At 43.6% G+C, this 20,978-nt stretch overlaps 3 long non-coding RNA genes across 6 annotated transcripts in view; 1 reads left to right on the plus strand and 2 right to left on the minus strand.

The window, feature by feature from the left end:
- LOC144293029 (uncharacterized) lies at positions 1–19,619 on the plus strand. Its single transcript, XR_013360472.1, has 3 exons — positions 1–405; positions 18,101–18,184; positions 18,750–19,619. It is a non-coding gene; the product is annotated as an uncharacterized LOC144293029 (long non-coding RNA).
- On the minus strand, positions 2,657–14,497 carry LOC144293028 (uncharacterized). Of its 3 annotated transcripts, XR_013360468.1 has the most exons (7): positions 14,150–14,497; positions 12,615–12,708; positions 10,923–11,047; positions 9,814–9,876; positions 6,015–9,660; positions 4,006–5,580; positions 2,657–3,283 (listed from the first exon to the last, which is right to left on the minus strand). It is a non-coding gene; the product is annotated as an uncharacterized LOC144293028 (long non-coding RNA). The 3 variants fall into 3 exon arrangements; XR_013360471.1 differs by lacking the exon at positions 6,015–9,660 and having other exon boundaries at positions 4,006–4,233; positions 14,150–14,484; XR_013360469.1 differs by lacking the exons at positions 6,015–9,660; positions 9,814–9,876 and having other exon boundaries at positions 4,006–4,233; positions 14,150–14,481.
- LOC144293030 (uncharacterized) overlaps positions 18,639–20,978 on the minus strand; it is a 21,371-nt gene continuing 19,031 nt past the window's right edge. For both annotated transcript variants that reach the window (XR_013360473.1, XR_013360474.1), the window contains exons 2-3: positions 19,521–19,616; positions 18,639–19,111 (exon numbers count right to left, since the gene is read on the minus strand). This is a non-coding gene — a long non-coding RNA (uncharacterized LOC144293030). The remainder of the gene's footprint in view (positions 19,112–19,520; positions 19,617–20,978) is intronic.

Consider the following 20,978-nt stretch of genomic DNA (forward strand, 5'->3'; position numbering starts at 1 on the left):
CAAATGGCAAGACCTCATCGTTCTTCTTATGGCCCAGCCACATTCCATTGTGAGGAAACATTTTGACGATAACTGAGGCAGGAGATGAGGGCTTGGGCCAAAGCAAGACCAGCGTGAGAAAATGAAAACACGAGCGATGCTTTGAAAGAGGAGGGAAGAGGCAAGACTTAATGAGTGACCTTAATTCATTAAGGAGATGACAGGACAGGGGAAAATCGGGTCTACACAGATCTGGTCCCCCTGCTTTGTGACTTCCAAGTCTGGCTGCGTGTCACCTACTGCTCTGGCAGCAGTGCCCGCCCTCCCCCACCCGGATGCTTACCCCACTCCCTCCAGGGCCACTCACAACCTCTTCGGCCACAAGCACAGACCTCAGAGAAAGTTCTCTCATTTCTCGAGAAGGAGGTAAGAGTAGGATCTTAGGAACAGCTGCCTTCACTCATTTCACCCTTGCCCTGGGCTGTCGCTTCAAATACACTCCCTCTGCTGCAGGGCTACTGTCTACTAAAGAGTTTCTAGAGCAGTGAGCTCCACATTCAAGTATCATTCTCGGTTATTCCTCACAACCTTTCCTGTCAACATTCTGCCTTTCAGACTGCAGAAGAAAACTGGTGTCAAGAGGTAAAGTTACTCGTTCAAAGGGTCACAGCTAGTCACTAGCAGAGGGCGGCCTGAACCCACCTGTGGCAAAAGCCACAGAGGATCCTGCTCCCTGTCCCAGGAAAGAGCTGTGTGGAAGGCAGCGACAAGTTTGGGAAGCTGGAGGGAGCCAGCCGTGGTTTCAGCTGCTCACAGTGCCACTCCCTTCTGGAAAGGGCTGCGTCCCGCCCACCCTAGCAGCTATCACAGCATCAAGAATTCAAGACCTCAGACACGGACAGCCTACAAATAATTATAAAAACTAATCTGCATCCATCCTTACTGCTGGGAACCAGTTAGACTCTAATTCCTTTTCTGGTTATTAAAATAGAGACACATGGGGCACCTGGGTGGCTCAATGGTTGAGCGTCTCCCTCCAGCTCAGGTCATGACCCCGGGGTCCTGGGATCGAGTCCCGCATTGGGGTCCCCGCAGGGAGCCTGCTTCTCCCTCGGCCTGTCTCTGCCTCTCTCTCTGTGTCTCTCATGAATAATAAATCTCATGATAAATAAAATCTTTTTTAAAATAAATTAATTAAATAAGAGACACATGTTTAAAGAAAGATTATGACTAACAAGAAGAGGAGGAACAGCTCAGGTTAAAAAAAAAAATGTACGTTTTAAAGCTTCTCTGGCCCCGTGGCCACGGAGGTTCGCGCCCAGAGGTAGGCCCACGGGTCGGGGTGGGTGAACCAGGCTGGCCTCCTTTCCCCACTTTCGCTCACAGGAAAGGAGGCCGGCGACTGTTTGGTGACAGACCAGAAGGAAATGACAGGGCTTCTAAGCAGCGAGCCCTGGAGTCCTGTCTGCAGGAATGTTCCACAGAAGAATAGGAGACTCATTAAACCAGGGAAAAACGTTAAATAAATAATGGTTTCCAGAAACAGGAGACCAAGAAACAGATGCCTCTCAGGCCCTTGGGGTTGTTAACAGGGATAGGAGTAGAAGAGAAATAGAGACGCTTTCCACCAGGCTTCCCTCATCCTGGATGAAAAGCAAAGAAGGGGGCAAGAAGTGAAATGAGAAGGATCGAGAAGGGAGGTGCAGGGAGAGACCCCACGGGGTCCACAGGGGTGGGGGCTGCAGGAAGCAAGAAGCGAGACGAAGGAACAAAGAAAGGAGAAGGGGGTAGGGGGACACCTCACAGGACCCCAGAGAGCCCTTCACACCTGAGGAAAGAGGGCCTTTGTCCAGGAAGACCCTACACTTTTCCCCTTACATCCACATTTTCCCCAAGGGATTTCCAAGAGAGGAAACACTCCCCCCCACCCAGTCTCCAGCAAACACAGAATGTTTGAGAAGGGTGCTCTTAGTTTCTTCACCTTTGGGGTAGACGGCAAGTCTTGTGCTACATGCAGACTATTCCCTCAGATCCTATACATGCACGCATGCACACTCTCACACAAACGCACAGCCACACCTGCACGTTCACACAATATACCCACACCAGTGCCCACGTACACACCCACACACACTCACACAAATGCACAGCCACATTCACACATTCTCACAATATACTCACACCAGTGCCCACTTATACACACACACACACACACACACACACACCTCTCCTTTGGGAGCCCCCAAGTCCCTAGCTTTAAGCAGCTATAGCCCTGTGCTTTGCCCCACAGTGGACCGACCACCTGGAGGCTAATCTTCCTCAGGAACTGTGCCCAGTGCCTTGGGATCCCACTCTCCCCCTAGGAAATCTGTTTGCCCTGTGTACTCTCCAAGGAAAAACATTTTAAGATTTGACCAATTCCAAATGAAAAATTGAATTGATTATATCACTTTTCAAAAGAAAAACTTGAGGAAAGAAGGAAAGAAAAAGAAGAAAGAAAGAAAGAAAGAAAGAAAGAAAGAAAGAAAGAAAGAAAGAAAGAAAGAAAGAAAGAAAGAAAGAAAAGAGGGAGAGAAATATATAACCCTTGCTAAGAGTCCGCAAGGTGTGAATGCTCTAAGTGTCTTAATCCATTTGGGCGACTGTCACAGAAATACCATAGACTATGTAGCTTGTAAACAACAGAAATTTATATCTTAACATTTGGGAGGCAGGGAAGGGGCGAGACAGCTCTTCCATAAGGGCCCGAATCCCATCCAAGAGGGCTCCACCCTCACGACCTAGTCACCTCCCCAGGCCCCGCCTCCTAATGCTCTTACCCTGGGAGCTAGGGCTCAACATAGGAATTGTCGGAGGACACAAACATTCAAGCCATAGCACTAGGTATTCTGCATCTGTCTTCTCATTTTATTCCTCAAAACCATACAAGGAGGCGGGTTTTATTATCCTTTCTTGAAGATAAGGAGACTGAGGCTCAGAAGCCTTAGATCATTTGTCCAAAAGCACACAGTAAACTTGGAACCAGATTGGAATCAGATCTTCCGGGCTCCAAGCATGAAACCAAGAAACGCATGGGACAGGAGGGAGGGTCCTACAGGTACAGGTCGCTGAGCACAGCGCTCCCTGAGGGCAGTCGGAGGGGCCCAGGGGCCTCACTGAAGAATGACAAGCTCCAATTTCACCTGGGCCTGGCTTTGCCTTGTTCACAGATGCCAATCTGTTGACCATTCTTGTCTGACTTCTTTCTTATGCTTCTATGCCATCCAGTCATATTTCGGGAATTCTTGGAGGCCTTAATACAGTTCTGCCAAATAAACAAACAAACAAATAATTGAAATTTGTTAGAAACATATAAGCTAATTAACAAGAGATGTACCAACAACGTAGATTCCAAATTAAATTACGCGGGACCAGGTTGGCCCAGTTGCAAGGACAGTTGATGGAAGAATAGTCTGGGTCTGGGCTGGGAGAGGGGCCTAAGCCTGGCTCCCAGATCACACTTGATCTGCCACTGGTTTCCTGAATGAGTACGGTCGGATGGTCAGTTGTTACTTTGCAAAGTGTGATAATAGCATTTCCCAAACAAGGTGTTCTAGAAAGGTTTTGAAATACTGGGGTGAAAAGAGCTATGATATAATCTTTTTTTTTTTTTTTTTTTTTTTTTTGGATGGGGGTAGGATGTCAATACCTCACTACTTTTCAGTCACCTTTTAAGAGCAGCTGACGTGCACCCTGCTCCAAGCCCACTGACTCGGAATGAAGAGCTGGGCACTGGAAGTACTTTAGGGCTTTTTAAAAACAGCGAACAGAGCCCATCCAAGAGCTCACTCTCGAGCCCCAGTGGGGTCCTCCAGGCCCCAGAGTTTCTCTTGCAGGGTAGCAGTGCCTCACCCCACCACAGCAGAAAGGGCCTCAGAGCCCAAGCAGGCCTGGAGCAGTCCAACAGCCCCAGGTTCCAACCCAATTCCACCATCCAGTAGCTACATGACCGTGGGCACTTGGTTTCCGAGCTCTGGCCTCTGTTACCTGATCTGTGGAGTGGAGATAATAGCAGGACCCACGTTGAACTTCACCACTTGGAGCAAAGCAGGTCATAGAGGGAAGGTGCCAGGTCAGAATGAGTCACTACTCTCAGTGGGATCAGCAGCACCTATGGCTTTGTCTCTCAGCTCCTGTTCATCTCGTCTCCTCCATGAGCCCTTTCTCAGAGCAGACACCACAGGGGTTCTGGTAGTAGAGGGGTTCACTTTAAACCTGGAAGAACATGTTGGGAACTTCACGCTGTTGGCAGAAAACCCCTCCATGTCACTTCCTCCTCCAGCCGCTAGCTGCACCAGAGCTGACATTATTTTCTTTAAAGCCCCTGCCAAGTAACCCCCCCAGAACTTTTGAGGCGTCCTGCGTCTTCCTGTCTGTAGGATTCAATCAAGCCACTGTCTCACATGAAAATTGAAGGCAAGACTTCATGCAGATGCAAGTCGGGAAACTATGTCATCTATGTCAGAGAAGACAGGAATTAAACACTCAGGACTTCCTCCTCTGCCTCTGTGTTTCTGCTCTTTCAAGAACCTTGGATCCCATCTTGTGATGGGATTTAGGAGATGCAGAATTAGGAGAGAAACTGGAGAAAAGATTGATATTTGCACAAGCGCTTGACCAGGGCTGCTCCTAGGGTGGATGGGGCCCAGGCAAATATATAAATAGTTATATATAAACTATTTGAGTCACCAAAATTGGCATATGTGCACATCTGGTGGCCCAACTTCAGATGAGCTCGTGAAAGAAATACCAACCAGTCAGCAGGAGCTATCCAACCTCCAGATCACCCTCCTGGAACCGGGTCTGGGTCCTGGTCCCAGTCCCAGTCCAGGAATAACATCACAGGAATGAGTCTCAGATCTTGTGGAGCATCTGGTCAACCCCACACAAGTGATGGAAGATGGAAGAAAGCCCTACAGGGGAGAAATTGGCACCAGAGCCCACATGTGTCCTGGTACAGGCCCAAGGAGTCCCACCTGGATGGCACTGCCGACTCCTGCCTGTCTCCAGCATTAGGCAGGGAATGAGAAAAGTTCAAGGAGGGCACACTTCAAAGAGCAGAGTCCCCTGAGGTGTGGGGTTGGGCCAGGTTGTAGGACAAGATGCATTTGATACCAAAGTCTCTCTGGAAGTTTACCTCTCTAAATCAGGCTCAGAAGGAATGCTGCCTCCTTCCTCTCACTGTGTGGACAACGTGGGGTTCTCCTAAATTCAAGGCTAGACAATCTTTCTCTTTAAGTTACTCCTGTATCTCAAGGACCATAGCTCGGAACTGGGAGATCCTAGTGCTATTTCCATGAACTATTTTCCCTATTAGCAACATGGCAGATAAAGATAAAAACAATTAGGATTGAATCTAGTACAAGGGCAAGCCAGCTCAATTTTATCAGGAACTATTTGCAAATTCATTGTTTCTGCTTCGAGTGTTATAAGCCCAGACTCCTGCACAGGCCCACCTCTAACAGTTACAAGCGAAGGGCAACGGTACAAATGGAAACCCTTGACCCACAAGTCACTTGTTTCTCTCTTATCTCTCCTAATTCTTCTCAGATCATAAAAGACCTTTTCTTTTTTTTTTTTTTTTTTATTGGTGTTCAATTTACTAACATACAGAATAACACCCAGTGCCCGTCACCCATTCACTCCCACCCCCCGCCCTCCTCCCCTTCTACCACCCCTAGTTCGTTTCCCAGAGTTAGCAGTCTTTACATTCTGTCTCCCTTTCTGATATTTCCCACCCATTTCTTCTCCCTTCCCTTATTTTCCCTTTCACTATTATTTATATTCCCCAAATGAATGAGAACATATAATGTTTGTCCTTCTCCGACTGACTTACTTCACTCAGCATAATACCCTCCAGTTCCATCCACGTTGAAGCAAATGGTGGGTATTTGTCATTTCTAATAGCTGAGTAATATTCCATTGTATACATAAACCACATCTTCTTTATCCATTCATCTTTCGTTGGACACCGAGGCCAAACTGTGGAAAAAGACCTTTTCCATATGCACATGGGCCTCCCAGCTCACCCAGGCTATCTCTAGTTCCCCAACCCCCGCCACACCACCACCCCTTGGCCACCCTTTGGGTACGCACAGGTGGTACTATTAGTCCTTACTCAAAAGGACAGAGCTGAGTGAGACACTTACACAGGTCTTGGCAATTGGGCTAGGAATTCTGGTATCCCTGGTACCTAGGATATGGTTTTGAAGTAGGGGCACATGGACTCCACATGGACACATCCTTTAGCCTCCTGGACCTCTCTTCCCATAGAAAAGGTATAGATGGAAGAGGGCCAGAGCCAGGCCCATGAAAGCATAGGACCAGAGCAGAGGCCCACCTGCCAGGGTAATACACCCCAGCATATGATTTCCAAACCCATACCCTGACCCCTACCTCATTTTTCAGTTTCTACTTCCTCTACCTCCTTCAGCCTACTCCCCAGCTGCTGCTTTTTGCTCATGCATAAGAATTCCTAGTTCCTATTTTTTGAGTCATCCTGAATCTGACCTTGAAGCTAGTGTTATACAAAAAAGGAGATATTATATCTTTTTTAAAAGTCTACAGAACCTGAATATTTATGATATGCCACATCAAGATGTCCTGGCAAAGAAATGTAATTCTTGTCACCCATGGCTACTGAAAAATGACTTTCTGGATACACTAGTGGCACTTTTTATCTTTCATAGGCTGACAGATAATGGGATTGCAAGTTTCAAGCAGTAATCTCCTCATCTTATTGTGATCTCTTGGTGGGGGGGTGGGGGGAAACAACGTGGTTGAGCTCTACAGAGGACTGAACAGACAAGCAAAATAACAGTCTGCAACAAGACGGTCCCGTCCCGTAAGAGACCTGAGACCCCTTACACTCCTTCCAGGGGAACTGAGATTGTTCTATTTTGTGACGGACCAATGAAGAAGCTATAGAGTGGCTATGGGATTTGCTCCAGAAATCAAACCCAGGCTGGCAGACTCCAGAATCCAAGTTCTTTCACATTGCATGATATCACAATATGAAGTCTTAAAAAGATGGATCTGATCTTTCTCCTCTTTAAAGTCACACAACACTTTCCATGTAATTTCCTTGTGGTGGTTGTGGCATAATAAAAAATATTTAGCTTTAGTCCCCGGTTTCTGGCACTCAGATCCTAAAGCCCTTGGAATCTCCAAAGTGGTGAGAGTCTTTTGAGCTAATGAGATGACTGGCCATTGAGGTCTCCTAGACAGCTTCAGGATAGGGCCCAGCTTCCAAGAATGACCACGCCTTGATTAGAAGCTAGGAACATTCAGCCCCACCCTGCAACTTCCAGGAATGGGAGAGGGGCTGGAGTGGAGTTCAATCACCAATGGCAGATGATTTCATCAATCGTGCGTATGTACTGAAACTTCCATAAAACCCCTAAACAGCATAATTCACAGAGCATCTGGGTTGGTCAACATATCCCCATGCTGCTATGCTCGAGACCTCATCCCATATACATACCTCTTCATTTGGCTGATCATTGTATCGTTTATAACAAATCAGTAAATGTAAGTACAATATGTTCCTGAGTTCTGAGAGCCAGTCCAGCAAATTACTGAACCTAAGGAGGGAGTAATTTGTAGCCATTTATAGCTGGTGGGTGGACCCATTTATAACGAGTTGGTCAATTCTGGGAGGCCCAAGACCAGTGACAGTATATGAAGTGGGAGGCAGACAGTCTTGTAGGACTGAGCCCTTAACCTGTGGGGTCTGCACTAATACGAAGTAGTGTCAGAATTGAATCATTGAACACTGAGTTGGTATCCGGAGAATCAGAGAATTGGTTGTTGGTGTGGAAAATGTTGTGCCCAAGATTGCGAATCCGAGAAACCACCAAGGAGCCAACACCGATGCAAGCACACGAGGGTTTATTTACAAGCTCGAGCTTGGGTCCAAGTATACCTGACACAGCAGAGCAGGGACTTGGACCCCGAAGTGGGTTACAGCTGGGTTTTTTATAGGCTGGTCTAGGGGATTTTTAGAAGGGGTGGAGGAATTTCTCAAGTTCTGTTTACATTCTGATATAGGGCTTTCAAGGGCATTGAGCTCTGTTCTCATTCTAATATGGGACTTTCTACCACGGCGTGGGCTCTGTTGTCTTTCTGATATGGGATTCCCTGCCGAGAACATTCTGCAGTTTTTCCTGTAAAGTTCAGCTCTTATTCACAGGGGCCTAAGATGGCTGTACTTGTACTAATGCTAAACTTTAGGTGGAATGGCCTTAATTTTTCTCGGCCTCCACAGAAAACATCCCCAGAGTGATTATCTGGCACTCCTCTTTATTATGGTCATTGGTGTTGAGTTTTTGTGGGGAGAGAATGGGGTTCTCCTAGTAGTTCTATTTTCTTCAGAGCCCAAACCAGGTCTTATTCGTCTTTGTATTTCTTACAACACCTAGCACAGGGCCTGGCCCACAATAAAAGATGAATAAACAATGTTGAACAGGTTCCATTTTTTGTGTTGACTGCTCCTCGGATCTTTAGGATTGTGTCTGTTTAGGAAGGCTGAGCTGGGCTGGACTATGGTGCATAGTGACAAGGCACTGAATCATGGCATTCACCAAGGATATGTCTCCCCAAACTTCTCACACAAAATGATGACTGACAATGAGAAGGGCTGCAGTAGAGGTAGAGATTGGCCCACAAGAGGGTCTAGTCACTAGATAACAATTCAGCCACCATTACCTTAGTTTCAGTGATTCAAATTCATGCCTTGGCAACATTTTGCATTTTACCTTATAGAATGGATTTCCAGGGGCACCTGGGTGGCTCAGTCAGTTAAGTGTCTGCCTTCAGCTCAGGTCATGATCCCAGAGTCTTGGGATCAAGTCCTGCACTGGGCTTCTGGCTCAGTGGGGTGTCTGCTTCTCCCTCTGCCCCTCTTCCCACTCATGCTCTCTCTCATGCTCTCACTCTCTCAAATTAACAAATAAAATCTTAAATTAAAAAAAAAAGGACTTCCAGATCACGCTCACATGACTTAAATAAAAAGATTACAACCATAAATGGCCAGAGTCTATTCTATGGGAAAATTGCTGTCTATCTAAGTCAAATGAGAATGTATGGAATAAATTGAATAGGTGGAAACTCCCCAAGAGCTGACTTACGAGTCCTCCTCAACCACTTGACTTGCCTGAACTCCTGCACTTGCTTCAGTTCTGTGACCATGTCAGCAACTTGTCCCAGGTCTAGCTTCAGAGACTTTCCCCAAATACATGTGTTTGTAGATCAATTGCAATTAATCAAGAAAAGAAGGAAAAATGAGCATCTGGCCTTCAACATTTTCATTCAGGAGTTTCTTATAGCTCAAGTTGAATGCCAAGTGCAGTCTGTCCTTGGGAAATGAAAACCTTCCTCCCTCCCCTCCCTTCCACCAAACCATGAACAATAGCTGTAAAACAGAGAAGACTCAGAACCACCAGCAGATCCCTGGGCAGGCTGAGGCAGAAAGCAGGGGGCAGATTTTAGCGCAATTCTGCAGGAATTACAGGGCTTGTCCATCGTGGAATGGACCACAGACCTCAGCAGTTCCCATGTCTCACGTTGACCCTGGTGGACTTAAACTCATATTCTCCTCCAAACACCAAACCACAGGACAGTGAGCAGCAGAGAGCAAGCATCCTACAGACACAACAGAATGACTCAGAAGAATGGTTCCCAAGCTTTTGTCACCTCATACCTATTTCTTTTATTGAGAAGAAGAGATAAAGAGGGGAGGGGAGCAGTGGGGAGGGGAAGAGGCTGTACCAGTCAATGGGTGAGACCGATGCTTACCCAGCCAGGCCATGCAAATGGGGGCCCCACACAGACTCCCAAGCGGCAGTTCTTCAGTTTGGCCTGGGGAAATTCATAGTGGAGTAAGCAGAGGATTCAATAAAGCAAGACTTGCCCAGGCTGCCAGAATCATAACCACAAAAGACCAATTAGTGGGTTTTGTGGCTATTTTCATTCACTCTCTGGACTAGAGTACATTTGACTCCCTGCAGGATAATCTCCAGTACATCATCCGGTCTATTCTCAAATGCCTCAAGTAGCGGGATTTTCACAGCTTCCCTTGGAAAGTTATTCTTAAAGTCAAATGACTAGGGTGTTTTTCCTTGATATTAAACATCCAATCTTTCTTCTTCTTAATTTCATCCCTGTTATCCCGTGGAATAAACTCCTGCCCTCGGCATTGTCTGTCTCTCTTAGCGTTCACCGATGCATTTCCCGGGCATCCTTGCTGTACCATTTCAGCCTCTCTGCACTCGAGCCTCGGAGATCAAGAAATGGCTAAGGAATGCAGTGACAGATAAAGGCTTCTGCCATCTGGCAGGCATAAACGTAAATGAGATGTGAGCCCAAAATCTCAATAAAGAAGGGATCATCATCCATCCACCCTCTGCACAGAACCCCACGACAACGGGAGAATTACTCTGCAGTGAGTGATGCTTTGCCAGGGGGACCTTGTTCTCCCCATGATTCATTTTCACAACCCAATAAGTTCTCCCTCCTCCAAAATGAGTTGATGAAATGCCAAATTTATCTTATCATATCTATCTTTAATTGCACTCACCCCACTTGGTATACTTTTTATCTTACTGTGCTATGGTGCCTGGTATATAAATTCTCATTGTACAGACTTCGGAGCATCGAGAGTGTGCCACTCCCTGCTGTAGGTAGAGGAGTCAGAATGGGCTCTGACAGTGGTCTGGCCAAGAGGACATTGGCCTCCTTACTGCTCTGATGAATGTGGGGAGATTCAGCAGTTTTCTCCCTACCTTTAGAACCTTTTTTTCACAATCCAGAAAAACTCCAGTAATTAAAAATGGCTACTCAACCACCTACTCCAGTCAAGCGAGTCTCCCTTTATCTCTTATCCACACCCCACCTCCAGCATGTACCTGGTTCAGTCCGATCTGCTTCAGACCTCTTACTAAGATGCCTCACCAAAATGTCCTTTTTTTCTCCAGCAAATGGTTACTGAATTTTGTAACTGAATAGGTCCTTGGTTGAGACTTTTTCCCTCCTTAAAAAAAAGACATTTGTTGAACACTTACCATTTCTGCACGGAGATAAGAGACATAATCCTTACCCTGAAGGAGTGCTCAGGCTGGTGGAGGCAATGGACAAGTGAACAGAACATTGTGATTGTGAGCAATATAAATGCTACCCTCAAAGAAGTGCCGAGTACTCCAGGAATATCTGGAGGGACCCCTAATTCAGAGAGGGAGACATCAACCTCTTCCCTCTTGATCTCCCTTAGAGCTATTCCCCAGACTGTAGTCAGAGTGAGCTTTTTAAAACATGAACTAAAACAGGTCATTCTTCTGTTTAGCAAATGTCAGGGACTTGCTATGCATTCAAACAAAACCCAAACTTACTGCGTGGGCACACAGTCACACAAGATCTGGCCCTGCCCACCTCTGCACCTCCACCTCCTTCACCCTCCATGGCCCACCCACCAAATTCCAGCTCCATTACTAACCTGCTTTCAGTTCCTAGAATGCACCAGGTTCTCCTTTCCTGCACAGAGCCTTCCTACATACTCATTCCCTTTTGCTCCTCCTGCCTGAAATGCTGCCCCGAATCCTCTCAGTGACTCCCTACACCATCACCTGGCTTACCTGGCTAGCTCATTGTAATTTTTCAGGTATTGGCCTAACTGTCACCTCCTCAGCCTTCTACTCATCCCACCCACCCATCCTTCCCCTATAGTCACTTTCATTGTTCTCTGGTTTTTCCCTTAAGGCAACTCCCACGATTTTTGCTATATATCTATCTGTGTATTTCCATGTTTAGTGTTTGTCTTTCCAAACAAATGCTGTTAGCAAGTAATATGTTAAAAGCTAAACTGAGGGACATTAAATTTTTGAACAGTTTATTTGAACAGCTATTGACTTGACTCAGGCAGTGCTAAACCAAAGGTGAGCTGAGGTGCTCCACTGACAGAAGCTAGGGGACTTTTAGAGAGAAGACACAGAAACATAGCAAAGAAATTACCTGATTGACTATAATTTGAGTTGCCTTATATAGGAAAACCTAGTTGGTTGGTTGTGATTTATTGTCCTGAAGTTTCAATTTCCTAACTTTTTTATTTAAATTCCATTTGTGAACGTATAGTATAACAACCAGTATTCATCCTTAATGCCCATCACCCAGTTATCTCATCCCCCACCCACCTCCCTTTCAGCAACCCTCACTGTTTCCCAGAGTTAAGAGTCTCTTATGGATTGTCTTCCTCTCTGATTTTTCCCCATTCAATTTCCCCTCTTTCCTTTATGGTCCCTCACACTATTTCTTATATTCCACATATGAGTGAAACCATATGTCTTCCTCCAATTGACTTATTTCACTCAGTATAATGCCAATTTCCTAACCTTGAGGCTTTCATGAATTGACTCTGGCTTGGGTTTCAGTTTGCTTGTGTAGGCTGTCAAGACATTAGAGCCATTTTGGTCCAATGGCTGCCTTGTTTTAAGAACAAAATAATGTTTATTAGACAAAATCTTTATGAAAACAAGGATCTTGTGTGTTTTATACACAAAATGCCTAGGTCAGTCCTTTCACAGGGCTGACACTGGCTTAACAAATACCTGTTGAAAGCATGACTTCCTGAGGAGGTGACACCTGTGCGGAGTCCTGAAGGACGAGCCAGAGTTGTTTACCAAGGGAAGGCACTGCTGACATCTGGTGAAGCAAATGCGAAGATCCAGAAGCATGACCACACAAGAACCCTATGTTACTGAGTACAGCTTGAGCATAACGTGCAAAAGGAAGAGTGGTGGGTAATGAGGCTGGAAATGCTTGCCAAGGAATATGGATACTCTCCTGTAGACCAGGAAGAGCTAGTGAGTGGCTTTAAAAGGGGCAATAATATAGTCAAATTGCATTTTACAAAGATCGCTTTGGAGAAAGGGTAAGACTAAAAAAAGGGAGGCTACTGTAGGTAGCTACTGTAGGTACCTTGGATAACAAGGACCTGCAAAGCATGATTCAAGAGAGATTTGGAAAATCAGATGGGATTTAGGGATCAATTAGCTGTTGGGATGAGGAAAAAAGAAGAATCCAAGCGAGATAACACCCAGAGAGATTTCTGGCTGAGGCCAGGGGTTGAAGGGATACCTTTAATTTTGGAGCACGGTCATAGAAATAGTTTGGTTCTACTGTATTTCCCTCAGGGATGAAACAAAGATTCACACGCTTCATCCTACAATGATTTTCTCCTGCTCTGAACTCCTCCAGCATTTCTTTTTATAAACTATACAACCTTCCTGAGCAGGATGGATTCATTCATAGCTATCAGGTCCCTGAAGGAAACAGATGGCACCCTCATGAGGAGTAATTGAGTACTCTGAATATTTACAAAGGTGAGGGAGGGGAAAGAGAAGTCAACAGCAGTGAAACGCCACCAAGCTAGTAATGGCTCATGGGTTCGCCAATAGGCCCAGCCCATTCCTGTCTCAGGGTCACTGCATTTGTTCCTTTCTCTGCTGGAAATGTTCTTTCCCCAAATACCTACATGGCTCACTTCATCACCTTCTTAACTCTTTACTAAGGTGTCACATTGGCCTGGACTATTGAAAATTGTTATAGGACAAAACAAAATAAAACTTCTCCCCCTTTACCTCCTTTCTTTGTCTCCTAATCATTTATTACTACCTATCATATTACATGTTTTACATGTTTACCTTACATAGGATAAATGTAACACAATAAAAAATAAAAGTTTCTCAGATGAAGTGACTTTGAGCAGAAACCTGAATGAAGTGAGACAGTAGGCCATAAAAATAACTGAGGGGGTAGGGGGAGAACTGCACAGGCAAAGGCCCTGAGGTAGTATCTGTGTTCTAAAAACCAAAAGGGCCAATGTGGGTGGCCCTGAGTGAGTGAGGGTGACGGTCATTGAAGTTGGAGTGGATGAGGGCTGGGGTAGATCGTCATACCAAGCAAGCCAAGATAAAAAGCTTTTTTTCTACCATCTGCATGCATCCCCATCTCCCGATTCTCCTATCAAACTGAGGATTTTTAATTCTTTTGGTTTTCTTCTCAGGAGACCTAAAGGAATCCCCCAGAACATAGCCTAACAGAAACAACTCTGTAGTGCGCCCTAGTTAAAACCAATGCTTACCGGGGATCCCTGGGTGGCGCAGCGGCTTGGCGCCTGCCTTTGGCCCAGGGCGCGATCCTGGAGATACAGGATCGAATCCCACGTCGGGCTCCTGGTGCATGGAGCCTGCTTCTCTCTCTGGCTCTCTCTCTCTCTCTCTCTGTGACTATCATAAAATAAAATAAAATAAAATAAAATAAAATAAAATAAAATAAAATAAAATAAAATAAAATAAAATAAAATAACAATGCTTACCAAAAATGTGACAAACTTACTTGATCATAGAGATATATAAGAAAGCTTTATAACAATCCCAACTCCCCCTTCTTAGCAAGAACCACCACTCCAGTTCTTGCCCTCTGCTATGAATTAGGCATTGCCTCTAAGGCTCCCATGCAGCACACGTGAAGCAATATGTTAACATTAAAGCTCTTTGAAGGGATCCCTGGGTGACGCAGTGGTTTGGCGCTTGCCTTTGGCCGAGGGCGCGATCCTGGAGACCCGGGATCGAATCCCACGTCGGGCTCCCGGTACATGGAGCCTGCTTCTCCCTCTGCCTGTGTCTCTGCCTCTCTCTCTCTCTCTCTCTGTGTGTGTGTGACTATCATGAATAAATAAATAAAATCTTTAAAAAAAAAAAAAGCTCTTTGAAATAACTTGCTTTCTTTCATTTTGAAAATAATATGCTCATAATACTAAACCAGGAAAATTAGTATAAGCATATTTAAAAAGATAAAATAATCATATCCACAATTCAGATATAAGCACTATTAAGGGTGCCTAGGTGGCTCAGTCGGTTAAGCATCTGCCTTCTGCTCAGGTCATGAGCTCAGGGTCCTGGGATCAAGCCCTGTGCCAGGGAGTCTGCTTCTCCCTCTGTCTCTGTGCTCTCTCTCCCTTTCTCTCTCTCTCAAACTAAAAATAAAATCTTTTTATTTTTTATTTTTTTATTTATTTATTTTTTTTTTATTTATGATAGTCACAGAGAGAGAGAGAGGCAGAGACACAGGCAGAGGGAGAAGCAGGCTCCATGCACCGGGAGCCTGACGTGGGATTCGATCCTGGGTCTCCAGGATCGCGCCCTGGGCCAAAGGCAGGCGCCAAACCGCTGCGCCACCCAGGGATCCCTAAAATCTTTTTAAAAATAAAATAAAAATATAAAATCTCGATGCATTTCCTTCCTGTCTTTGCTTCTTTGCATATGGTTCTCTTAACTGGGATCATATTTTATATAATTCACATTGTCATCTAACATTATAGTCACAATATGTCCCACAGGCTTAAAAAGTTCTAGCACCGTATTCCACTATATAGATATCACAATGTATCTAGCTATTCCCTTCTTCTTGAACATTTTAATTAATGTTATCATAAATAAATAAATAAATAAATAAATAAATAAATAAATAAATAGCAACTTGGTATACAAATCTTTGTTCACATTTTCTTTTCTTTTTTTTTTTTTTTTCCGCTTTCTAGTATTCATTCAGTATTTATTTAGGGTAGTTTTTTTCTTAATGGAATCACTGAGTTACAGTCTATGTAATTCCTTTCTCAAACCCTAACTTAGCCTAACAAAGATGTAATGGCAATGTCTTCATGGTTCTAAGGCTTTTGATGTACATTATACTAAGTGCTTCCAAACCCAGATAACAAGAAATCCTAAAAAAAAAAAAAAAAAACAAACAAACAAGAAATCCTGCCCTGGCCCCATACATCAGAAGGCCACCAATGTCAAACACAGACACAAACACACACACACACACTACATTTACTAAAGAATACATGGATACCAGAATCAATCAGCATTCGGGACCCAGCCTTATCCACAACCCTAAACATCCGCTTTCAGGAATAAGACTATGCAAGCCCCAGGGACACACCGCATCACCTCTTTTGCCAGATGTCCTTAAACATAAAGGAATTGCATCTGAATACCTGTAAGATTTATGAGTGATGCCACTGCCACATCAGAGATAGACACTTCTCTTCAGGGATAGAAAGCACATAGGTAAGAGAAAGATACATTAACCTGACAAGACTTTCCTGTCAACACCAATGCAATAACTTCTTAGTAAAGAAAGTATCATGTGCTAGTGAGACTATGTGCCTATCTTCCAGCTTCCCTTATGCCAAATGCACAGCTCCTGACACACTCATGAGTTTGTGCTCTGTCTGCACTTTGAGGAGAGCACTTTGCAAATTTAATCAATTTATATTACTCTTAAATTTGAGTCTATGCAGGTAAAGATATAACACGCGCCATACTGGATAACAATTCTTTAGCAACTTCATGGACATTGACATTGAACAATTTAGAGTAGCTTTATTTTCATAAAAACATTTACTAATATTTCATTAAATATTTAAAATTAAACTAAAATTTATCTAAATAAGTCTTATCCAAAATTCTGATAGTCATGGGCACCTGGGTGGCTTAGTCGGCTAAGCCCAGCTCTTGGTTTCAGCTCATATCATGATCTTGGGGTGGTGAGATCAAGCCCCACATCAACTACGTGCTGAGTGGGCATCCTGCTTGAGATTCTCTCTCTCTCTCTCCCTCTCCCTCTCACCCTCCCCCTCCTCACACTTGTTCGCACTCTCTCTCTCTCTCAAATAAATAATCTTTGAAAAAAAATAAAATTCTGATACTCATTATCTTTCATTTTCCCTTTTAATTTTATTTTTTTAAGATTTTATTTATTCATTTGACAGAGAAAGAGAGTGTGAGTAGGGCGAGGGGCAGAGGGATAAGCAGACACCCTGCTGAGCTTGATTCCAGAACCCTAACTGAGATCATGACCTGAGCCAAAGTCAGATACTTAACTGACTGAGCCACCCGAGTGCTCCACCTTTTAATCTTAAAATAATTCTGAATATTTTAGAAGAAAAATAACTTTTTAAAAATATATATAATACATAGCTTTAATTTAACATTTATTTAATTTAATTTACACGTGTAATGGGGATGCTTCCAGATGTATACCCTTTGAATACAATTACATATTTTAATTTTCTAGATAAATGGCCTATGAGCTTCTATTTATACTTTTGGCCCAGGCTCCCAAATGTCAGAGATAGGCCTATAGCAATTAACAGATTGCTCTCTACCCGCAACATGTGAACACACATTTTCCCACAAAAGCTTTAAATCTTACTTCTGATAATTCTTAGTGATTAAGTAAAACTTTTCATTTCCATTGCTTTGATTACTAGTGAAGGTGATCTTTTCAAATAAATGTTAACTAGTCATTTATAACTTCTCCTGAGGTAAATTATCTCTTCTTTCACTTGGCCTACTTTACACTTGATTTTAGCCAACAGGCCAAGAAGCGATACACTTGGCCCACTTTAAATTTAAAGCATTAACATTTTTCTAACTGATTTGTGTGAGCACATTACATATTAAAGATACTCACCCTTAGTCATACTTCTTGCAAATATTCTCCAAACTATTGATTATTTTAAGTGTTTGTTTATATTTTTATATACATAAAATTCTAATTTGTATATAGTTATATCTATCCATATTTTCTTTTGTGATTTCTCTTACAGATTTTATGTTTCAAATACCCTTTCCCACTCAGATAAATATTAATCTTAATTTTCTTCTAGTATTTTCACTTTTTAAACACAATCTACTAATGTACCTGGAAGTTATTTGGGCTTGACATAAGGTCTGATTTGCATTAATTTTTTTCCATATAGCTATCTAAATTTCCACAAAAAAAAATGAGAGAATCTAATCTCTCTCAATGACTTGCAGCATTTCCTTTATTGCGTGTTGACTTTTAGAGTTTGCTTCCACAAAAATATATATTTTCCTCCATTCATCTCTGAGTCTATTCTTGAGCCACATTAACTAATTATTGCAGAGATATAATATTCTAAAGTTCTCAGAAGATTATCCCTTTGCTTTCCATTAATCTTCTTTTCACACTTTCTCCCATTCTCATCTTTCTATTCTTGCAGGTGATGTTTGGAAGGAATCAGTCCTCAACTTGCTGGGCTACCCCAACCGAAAGAAAAACTGAAACGAGAGACCACCTGGTATAGGTATGGGAGAGGGTAATCACTAAAAATAATTCTAAGTCTATTTAGTACCAGCTGCCAATTTACTCCAAGTTTACTTCTAATTCTAAAATCAGTCTCTACTGATACTGTCAGTATCCACAACTCTTTTGTTATGCATTGGAAAGAGCATAGCTTGTGGTCAATGGACCGCCACATGGTATGGACCACTACATGGTGTGGGCCACCACGTGGTACGGATTACCACATTGACCTTAGACAAACTATTTAACTTCTCTGAACCTCAGCTTCAGTATCTGGAAGTAGAAGTGGGTAAAGCCAACCTCACGGAACTGTTGGGAAAATGAAAAGATCATGTAGGTAAAGCAGCCAGCATGAGGCCTGGCATATGGTGAGTGCTCTTGAAATGTGAGCTTCCTTCCTTTTTAGCATTCTTGCTATGCTACTCCTAGAGCATGCTCCTAGTCCTTCTCTGTACCTTTCAAGGCATTTGGGTGTCTTTACAAAGATAGATTCTGCTATGGTTTAAATGGATACATCCCCCAAAATTCATATGCTGAATTCCTAATACCCAATGTTATGGTTGTAGGAGGTGGGGCCTTGGGGAGGTGATTAGGTCATGAGAGAAGAGCCCCCGTGAATGGAATTCGTACCTTTAATAAAGAAGCCCCAGAGTGCTGCTTGCCCACCTTCTGCCATGTGAGAACATAATGAGATGTCGCCAGTCTGCAACCCAGAAGAGGACCTTCTTCTACAACCAACCAGGCTTGATGGGTGAACTTGAACTTGAACTTGATCTTCCCACCACCATAACCCGAAGAGGTAAATTTCTGTGATTCATAAGCCACCCAGTCCACCTTATTCTATTACAGCAGCTGAACAGACTGACAGATTCTAAGATTGATTCCTCAGAGCACTCAAGAATGTCATGTGGAATGACCTCTGAGCTATCTGTAGGATGAAAGAAAAAAGTCAACTTTCAGTTTTTGTGGAGTCCTGAGGCACCCTCTTTGTTTCACTGTCAGGACCATTCAGCCAAGTTCTTGCCTACAAAGATCCTTCTGCCAGACGCAGGGAAGTATGAATATTTTCAATGATTCAAGCCAGGGTGTCAACATGTTCTTCAAATCTTTCTACATGCACATGTACTTTTTAATTATTAACAAGATGGATCATCCTCAGCAAGAGAGAGAAAGTAACTACCCTGGATGAATATCCCAGAACTGACCCTACCTCAGAACAGTTTCCTTTTTCCATGAGGGTTATTATTCCAACCCGACCTTGGCACAAGCCCACATCCTGTTCCAGAACAGCCACAGCACACTCAGCCTTGACCCAAGCTGTGTTGCCCGCTTGTTACCTTGGAGCTGCACTCCATGCTGGCCCCATCTCCCTCATCCAGGCCTGCTCTAGCATTTCCTTCTCAGCAAGACTTTGAAGTAAATGGTTTCTGCCTCTGTGGTATAATAAAAAATTTTTAATTAAAAAACATTTTTTTAAATTTATTTTTGTCCCTGATTCTTAGCACAGAGCTCCTAAAATCCTTGGAATCTACTGTCTTTTGTGTGCTCATGAGGTCTTTGGTCACCAGAAAAAACAACTACATGATTAGAGGGTTAGAACTTTCAATCCCCTCCCTCCCACCAACCTCTAGGGAGGAGAGAAGGCTGGTGATGAAATTCAATCACCCATGGCCAATGATTTAATCAATCATGCCCATGTAACAAAACTTTCATAAAAAGTCCTAAACAGGAGAGTTCAGGGAGCTTCTGGGTGGGTGAGCACACCAATGTGGTGGGAGGCTGGTGCATTTGGAGAGGGCATGGAAGCTCGGCAACCCTTGTCCCATACCTTGCCATATGCATCTCTTTCATTTGGCTCTTTTGAGTTGTACCCTTTATAATAAACTGTAATAATAAGTAGAGTACTTTCCTGAGTTCTGTGAGTTATATGGTGAATTATCAAAGTTGGGGGAGGGGTGGTCATGGGAATCCTCAAATATGTAGTTGGCTGGGCAGAAATGTGGGCCACCTGGGTACCCTACTTGCAGCTGGCATCTGAAGCAGGGTTAGTCTTGTGGGACTGGGCTCTTTAATTTGTGGGATTTGACACTAATTCCAAGTAGATGGTATCCAAATTGAACTGAATTGGACACCTAGTTGGTGTCAGAGTATTGGAGAACTGGTGTAGAAAAATGACACATATTTGTTGTCAGAAGTGGTGTCAGAAAACATCACACACTCCCAAACTCCCTACCCCAACCCCTGCACCCCAAGTACCATCTAACCTTAACTGTGTTCCTTGGATCCCCAAAAGTACTCCAAGAATTCCATGAATCTTAAATCCAAAACAGGCCCTAAGCTATGAAACTGTCCCTTTCTCCTCTCATCTTCCCTGCTCACCACCACAAGAAATGTCTATATTCTAGGTCTTGGGCCTTTCCATGTCTGTGCCTTTGACCACCTGGAATGTTTGCCTTCTTTTCCTATAAATTTGAAATCCAGCTCAAATGCTTTCTTAAAGTCTTACCACATCCCTCCATCAAATGTCATCTTTCTCTACTTTGGAATAATTAATCTCTACCTCTATCTATATGCTTTAAAGACATGTCACTTTCTATCTTATGGTACAGTTTTCTGATGTTCATCATTCATTTTCCCTACTAGACTATAAACCCTTTGCTAACAAGGAACTCACACCCAAGTCAGAGAGATATATTGTGATCCTAGCTTGAATTACCTTTGTATTCACAACCTGGTCTGGTGTTTGGCTCTTAGTACTCACAGAATAATTTCATGAATGAGGCAAACTCCAAAGT

This window comes from Canis aureus, chromosome 21 (assembly GCF_053574225.1).
Source record: "Canis aureus isolate CA01 chromosome 21, VMU_Caureus_v.1.0, whole genome shotgun sequence".
Classification (NCBI taxonomy): domain Eukaryota; kingdom Metazoa; phylum Chordata; class Mammalia; order Carnivora; family Canidae; genus Canis; species Canis aureus.